The sequence below is a fragment of the Aulostomus chinensis genome, chromosome 17, assembly GCF_037954235.1.
Source record: "Aulostomus chinensis isolate RoL2024-O1b breed Wild chromosome 17, RoL_Achi_v1.0, whole genome shotgun sequence".
Taxonomy (NCBI): domain Eukaryota; kingdom Metazoa; phylum Chordata; class Actinopteri; order Syngnathiformes; family Aulostomidae; genus Aulostomus; species Aulostomus chinensis.
The window spans coordinates 1078289-1086197 of NC_141336.1; positions in this window are offsets into that span (position 1 = coordinate 1078289).

The following is a 7909-nucleotide window of genomic DNA, read 5'->3' on the forward strand; positions in this document are numbered from 1 at the left end:
ATGGCTGATCTCTCTTACTTTTACAGTTCTGGGCTGATTGAAGTGCATGTATGCAGAGATGAAGCTTCTAGATCTGAGAACATCTCCAGAATGACCATCGGCAGGTGGCTGACGGAACAAGACTCAGAGTGAAGAACGGCTGCTAAGATCCACTATTGAGGCTCCAGCATCCAGAAACACCTCAACATGGGCCTGTTGCAACTGGATGAAGGTTCTCTGGAGGGATGGGTCCATGTTTAGACTTTGTCAGCATCTTTGTGTTCATGTCCACAGAAAAGCTGGAGAACGTTTGATGCTAGGTGTGTTGGATCCGCAGTGGAACATGGTGGAGATCCATTGTGGTACTGGGTTCCATTTGTGGAAACTGCATGGGCGAATTTGTGAACATCTACTGTTACACCGGCCTGCGCTCCCCTTCCATGAACCAGTCTGCCATCCAGTCCCCCATCAAGCTGGCTTGCTCTCCCTGCCTCCCCTTCCATGAACCAGTCTGCCATCCAGTCCCCCATCAAGCTGGCTTGCTCTCCCTGCCTCCCCTCCCATGAACCAGTCTGCCATCCAGTCCTCCATCAAGCTGGCTTGCTCTCCCTGCCTCCCCTCCCATGAACCAGTCTGCCATCCAGTCCCCCATCAAGCTGGCTTGCTCTCCCTGCCTCCCCTTCCATGAACCAGTCTACCATCCAGTCCCCCATCAAGCTGGCTTGCTCTCCCTGCCTCCCCTACCAGAAGCTTCCTTCTTCAGCTGTTATTAACATTTCCATGTTTCCTCCATTCTGTGTTATAAACTGTTTTCTTGTCTGTACCAACATCTCCTGCACGTCTGTCCCTCCTGGTGAGGGATCCTCCTCCCCTCCTCACCCTGAGGTTTCTCCCATTTTTCCCTGTTCAAGGTTTTCTATGGAGTTTTTCCTCAGTCGATGTGAGGGTCTGAGGGCAGAGGATGTTGTTATGATGCCATGTGAAGCCCTTTGAGACAAACTGTTGGTGAAAACGGGCTATACAAATAAAATTGCCTTGGCTTGCCCTTGCCTACGGTACCATGAACCGGAAGGCCTACCAGAACATGTGAGTACGTCCTTCTGAACTGGATCTGATGGGTCGTGCGTTCATATATCCTGGACACAGAAAAGTTGTGTCTGCACTCGACAGCCAGGAAATGCATCTATCTTCTGTGTGATGATGGAGGCAGCTGCAGCTGTATGTGTGTGTGTGTGTGTGTGTGTGTGTGTGTGGGGGGGGGGGGGGGGGTCTGTATATCTCTCTTGTCACTCTGTCTCTGCCTGTAAGAGAACATTGTGGGACACCAACTCCCAATTAAGGCTGCAACTAACGATTTATTGAATTATCAATTAATCTGCGATTATTTTATCGATTAATCGAATTATCATACTTTTTTGCAATTACCTTTACAATTTAGCATGAAGTTGTTTTAGACATGTTCTAACTAACAATAAAGACAATAAAAATTAAAAATAAAACATTTATTTTTCGTTTGGCAACGAATTTATTAATTGACTTTTAATCGATTTATCAATTCGTTGTTGCATCCTTAACCCCAATGAGGACTTCCCCTCCTCGACACCAAGCACAGACGATGACACATCTCTGCTGGTTGTACTCTTCACCGCTGCAGTGTAACAGTAATGAAGCCCTGCTCTCCATGGAGCCCTGGGGGAGGCTCATGCTGGAGGACCGTGTGTGTTCCTCAGGACCCAGTGCCTCCAGAGTCCCTCCTCTGCTCCTCTGGTCCCTCTACTCAGAGGCTGTGTCTCTGAGTACTTTTATACAATGGTGGCTTGACAGTGGTGCGGATTTCCAAAAGGCTGTGTACAGGAAAAGGGGCTTCATGTGCAGGGGTGAAAGTGAGCCGGAACGGGCCGGAACACAGTTCCGGTAAAATATTCACAGAGATTAAAGTTCACAGAGATTAAAGTTCACAGAGATTAAAGTTCCATTAAAAAAAGGAGGAGAAGGGAGCTGTCAAAATGCCATTTTAAACAAAGAAAACGACGTCTGGTTTCACATTGAACGCGGCGCGCTGTGCGGGGTGGGGCGCTGTGCGGGGTGGGGCGCTGCGTGGGGTGGGGCGCTGCGCGGGGTGGGGCGCTGTGCGGGGTGGGGCGTTGCGTGGGGTGGGGCGCAAGCACGTGCGAGTTGCTGGGCTTGGTTTGTGCTCATGTGACGTCACAGCGCGCCCACATACACAATGAATGGACTTCCCCCGCGCAGCCTGCGCCTTGCGCGTTCAGTGTGAAACCGCCTTGACACGGTCTGCGTCCAACTTGCCAAGTAGCAACCTACGTCCTCCTGCTACGTCCTCCTGCTACAACCTACCCCTACGTCCTACTTCTACAACCTAAACACAACAGCACCATTCAGACACCCTAGATTGGTGGTGAAGCACGACCTCTGCTGGCAGAGCACTGATACTGCAAATAGGTAGACAGCACCAACGAAAGCCCCACCTGCTGGCCTGACTGTGGTACTGCACTCCACTCTGAACGTACACTTCATTCATTGTCTATTATTCAGCACATGAACGCACCTTTAGTCAACAACAACGACTATAAATGTTGGTGCTGCATCAGAATGGGAGACTGTTGGTGGCCCAAACTTGGCTTGCAGGTCCACAAGTTTTGAGTGGACGAAGAAGAAGTCAGCGGTGCATTGTGGGCCATAGGTTGCTCCGTAGGATGCACCTGAACCGACCTACAATGTGGGCGTGTTTGGGCTGGACTTTAGGTTGAGAAGTAGGTCGCTACTTACGCCAGTTGTGGTTTGGGACAGCCTGCGACCTGCTCTGAGACCTACGATCAGACCTACTTGGCAATTCAGACACAGTGACGGAGTCGTGCCCATGAGCGCATCTCCGCATGCGAGGCGTTTCTGGTTGGCTGACAGACGGACACCTGGGTCATGTTACCAGCATTGTTAGTTTTGATTGGTTAAAACCACACTGTTCTGTTTTCACGGAATGAAAAACAGAGAAAGAATACAAAACAGGGTAAAATCAAAGAACTCGGCTGCTGGCGACCTGCTTTGGCACAATGCAACGTAAAATAAGTGACATGTTTAAGAGAAAATGTGACAGCGTTGAAGAAGCAGGAGAAAAAGTTAGCAAAATGAGACCCACGGAAGATTCAGACTCAGAGCCACTCCTTGATGAGAGTGAGTCCAGGGAGAGACTGTCTCTGAGGAGTCTGCCAGTGAGGACCTACAAGAAGAAGAAATCATGTGACATTGATGATCTGTTTTTTCATGTCTGCCTGTTGTCAGCACTGTAGTGGGCAGTTACTGTAAAAAGCAGTTTCCAAAGCATTTCCAGGGGTAGCGCTGGAGGGTGGGGCTATGGGGGCTGCAGTTTTGTGGGGAACAGACACCCGAAAACTGGAATAAAAATCACCCAAAACCGATTAAAAACCGTAGGACTTCGTCGGCAGCACGCCCTTCGGGTGTGCGTCCATTTCCAGCAAGACCTTTAAGCCACTTTCACCCCTGTTCATGTCATCCCTGCCAGGTTGGTGGTTCCTGGAATTTCCAGACCTCTGACATCAAACTGGCTCAATACAATCATGGGGAGACCAGAGCAGTGACCCCTCTGCCTCACCACCCACACATTCATGTCCAAGCACGGTCCACATCCTCCCTCCTCCTTCAGCCCACATTCAGCCTTGAGTGACAGTGATGACTCAGGGTGCCTCGGCGCCACCTCATCAACACTTCACGCGACACATTTTAGTCCTGAGGTCAAACTTGCTAGCAGAATGTGAAACTTTATGTGTGAGGTGATGGCAGTGGCTCAGACCCTGAGTAGATGCCAGCAGACTTAAACACATCAGCAGCAAGAGCACAACGTTGGTGGAGCGCTGCTGGTGGTGGCAGAGGGAGGAAACCTACAGCAGCACGGTGGCGAGATCTCCAGTCACCGGGCAGTTTGATGTGGTTTCACATTTCATCTTTGCACACAGCGACTTTCACCAAGTGAGTGGCGAGCAGCCACCTGCCAACCTCAGGGGCTCCAGACCCGTTCACCTGTTTGTGGAATGAGCTTCTTCCTCCAGAGTTTAACGAGACCTGACGACCTTTCCAATCTTCTGCTCAGTAAATGAAACGCACCCTCCGTCTCCTGCATATCATTCATCACTGCTGGGACACTTAATGAGAAACCGTCTTTGGGTAGGATGGAAGGGAAGTCATTTAAATTAAATCAAGACACAGTGGAGACATTAGAACCAGCGCCAGTGCCATCATGAAACTGACTGCAATAAGACACTGGATCATTACATGCAGAATGATAGCTGATCAGATGAGAGAACTATTCAAAAACATACAATTTATGAGCAACTAATCAATAGTTGAGGACAAAACAAGACTTTGTAACAAGATTTCTATTGATTTGTACTCATGGATACGTTCACCAAAAACAAGTTATATGTGTATTTTCCTCCAGATGAAGTACATTTACACGAACAGACGAGCTGAAATGACTCCAGTCACTGGCAGATTTATACTTCGTCAGTGGCTAAGTTCTTTCACGCAGTAGATATTTTCACATGAAAAAGTAGAGTATTAATGAGTATTGAAAGAGGGTGAATGTTGGCACGAGGTGTATTGAGCCGCCCAATAACCATCGACTGTCAGCTGTTCATCCTCAGCGGGGGCCATGGACCCAGGGATCGCGCCAGTCCGGCCAGACTTTCTCCTCAACTAGTGCAGGTTCAGTTCTATAGGAGTAAACTTACCCTTTTACACACACATGCACGCACACGCACACACACATACACACGCACACGCACACACACATACACACACACACACACACACACACACACACACACGCGACGATCTCTTCATCTCTCCCTCTTGTCCTCTCACAGCTGCATCAGCAAACCGGCTGCTATTCACTAACATCATGTGATCAGCTTCCATCCCGACAGCTCAACTACCAGGACGTTTTAGTTGAGTCATAAGAGATAAGCTTGAGAGGATGGAGGACTCATGACAGTCGCCCACTGACCAGGGACCAGCCTCTCTTCTTGCTTCTGTCTTCGACCATCATTCATCTTATAGTTGCTCTCAGGTTCCATTGGAACCTTCGTGATCTTGATCAGGGTCACGTGGCGGATCAACAGCATCCTTCTACAGCGGCTGCCCTGCTGACAGCGTCAGTGGAATTACGACGTCTGCCTGACATTTGGAAACGGCAGCATTCATCCTCTCTGCCGTGTTTATTCTCGTCACTTGTGATGGATCTGAAGGACAGTTGGAGGCACCCTCACAGAGCTGACCTCTGGACCGCTGATGTCATCATCCCCAAAGGTAAAGTTAGCCAGAAACCCAGTGAAACACCGAACTGATGCAGGATGGGTTCAGGCTGGAGGCTGAAGCTGTTCCCAGTCTGACGTAATATTGTGACCCCCATAGGGGTCCCAACCCTCACGTTGAGAACCATTGAGGGAGGAGGAAACGGCTTTTAATTGTAACCCTGTAAATTGAAGATGAGGCGAATGAGTTTCACCTGAAACGAGAAGACGACCCATGGCAGAGCACATCACCTGACTGACGCATTGATTCTGACAATGTGAATATGTCAATGAATAAGTGCAAGAAACACACACCTGATGACTTCCATCGTCCATCGTCGTCTTCCGCTTATTCCTTACTAGTAAGGGTCGCGGGGGGTGGAGCCTATCCCAGCATCTACGGGCAAGAGGCAGGGTTCACCCTGGACAGGTCACCAGTCCATGGCAGGGCCAACACATAGAGACAGACAACCATTGGCTCTCCCAGCCACGCCTACGGTCAATTTAGAGTCTGGATTAACCTGGTCCCCTCTTGATGTCTTTGGACTGTGGAGGAAGCTGGAGTACCAGAGAGAACCCAGCAGGAACAGGGAGAACATGGAGACTCACCCAGAAAGACCCCGCGCCCGAGCCGGTACTCGAACCCAGAACCTTCTTGCTGTGAGGCCACAGTGCTGACCACTGCACCACCGTGCAGCCCCACCTGATGACTTGGTTTGTATATTCAAAAAGGAGTAAGAAGTACAAATATATTTAATAATACTGATCAAAACAAATACTACAGTCATAATAGGTAGTTATTCATTTATACATACACATATTCTTATGCTCAAATACCCCAAACATCAAATATCTATGTAAATATCCCATTATTTACATAAAAGAGGGAAATGAAATAAGAAAGCATCAATATTAAGGAACCAGATAATTTTGCGTTATTGCTTTAACTTTTCATGAAAGTATTATGATATGATTTCTCTCCATACTCTGAAAACGGCCGGTGAAGCCTGTGAGTCTCTCCTGGTGCTGGTCCTGGTAAAATGGGAGGATCGGTTGGAGGGAATTAGGATGATTTGTGTGGACGGGACGTTCATCTGGAGATCACATCACCAACACAAAGGTGGTCCCAGGTTGATGTGTGTGGAGTGTTGGGAGGAGGAATGTCACCCTGATCCTGATTATTGAATCTTAACTCTGTAGCAGGATTACATGAGAACTACAGACAAGTAGTGAAACAGGTTCCCAGGAAGAACTCGTTCAGTTCTGGACCACAGGGTAGATACACGTCTGTCTGCATTCACACGCTGTATCTGAGCAGAACACAGCAGGTCCAAGAGCCTTCACACGGAACATCACTACAACCCACACTAGAACCATTGCTATGTTCTGACAGACTGTTTTAAGGTTTCTAATGCCCGTAATCCGGATCAGATTAAACTTCAACTGCGTGGTCTCCTGATAGTGTGTATACATCTTCTGTTGTGTATCAAAATGAAGCCATCAAGTTTAGGAATAATTATTCCGTGGGCCACAGCTGCAGACCACTAGAGCACGACTGAGATATGACACAAGAACAAGAACCCTCACATCATTCTCTGTGAATGAGGTTGTTGTGATTTTAATAATAATTCCACTTCCGAGCTCTGAGGATAATCCACATTCGCCTTTGTTGTTTCCACGCTCGCGCTCTTCTGTCCTGCTATCAGAGGAATGGGCCACAGGCATGGTTTCACTTGACATGAGGAGCTTGTAAGACATTATCTTCAAATAATGACATCTTGGCTCTCACGCTGCAGACGCTAAAGCCCTCTGTAAAGAATGGAAGGCTGAAAGCAGAGGCCGAGGGCAGAGCTTAAAGGCTTGTATAATCTGTCTAATCCAGCCAACTTTAGAGAGTCAAAAGGGGCAGAGGATTAATTTAAATGATGGCTATTGATTGAAGCGTCAGACCTTCAAACTGCCTGCAAGGAATTAAACAGTTAGGTAGCGTGCCTCAAATACCGAGTGGGTCCCTGCACTGGGAAGTAGAGCAGACGGGCTGGCACAGAACCACAGCATGGAGGGGGAGGGAACCTGTGGACCCTCAGGTGGATGTGGATGTGGTGATGTCGGTGACAGGAGCACAGTCCTGTGGGCCGACCCAGGACATGCTGGAGGGATTAGATCTCCTGGCTGGCCTGGTGGGCGTGGCTGGGGAGAGGGCAGTCTGGGCTTCCTTGCTGAGGCGGCTGCCCCCCCAACCAGATAAGAGGAGGACAAAATGAGAGGAGACTAATTCATCTGATTTTTTGTTTTTTAAGTGATAGCAGAGTGGAAAGTCCGGCTCCACTTTGGCGTCCACATTACCAGCAGCAAGAAGCCAGGATGGCAATGGACAAATCTGGAGACTGAGGTTCTCGTTTCTGGTCTTCTTGAAGTTCAGCTCCAGTCCCTTTGAGAACATCAGACCCTCCTGAACTGGCTCAATGTTTCCAGATTAGAAAGGACGATGATACCCAAATATTTATTTTTGAACCTCCAGAAAAATCAAGTTATTATGTGGAGGACAAAGCAATCATGATCAGAAAGTTCTGTATGGCCCAACGTCACATGACAGAGGCTCGCTC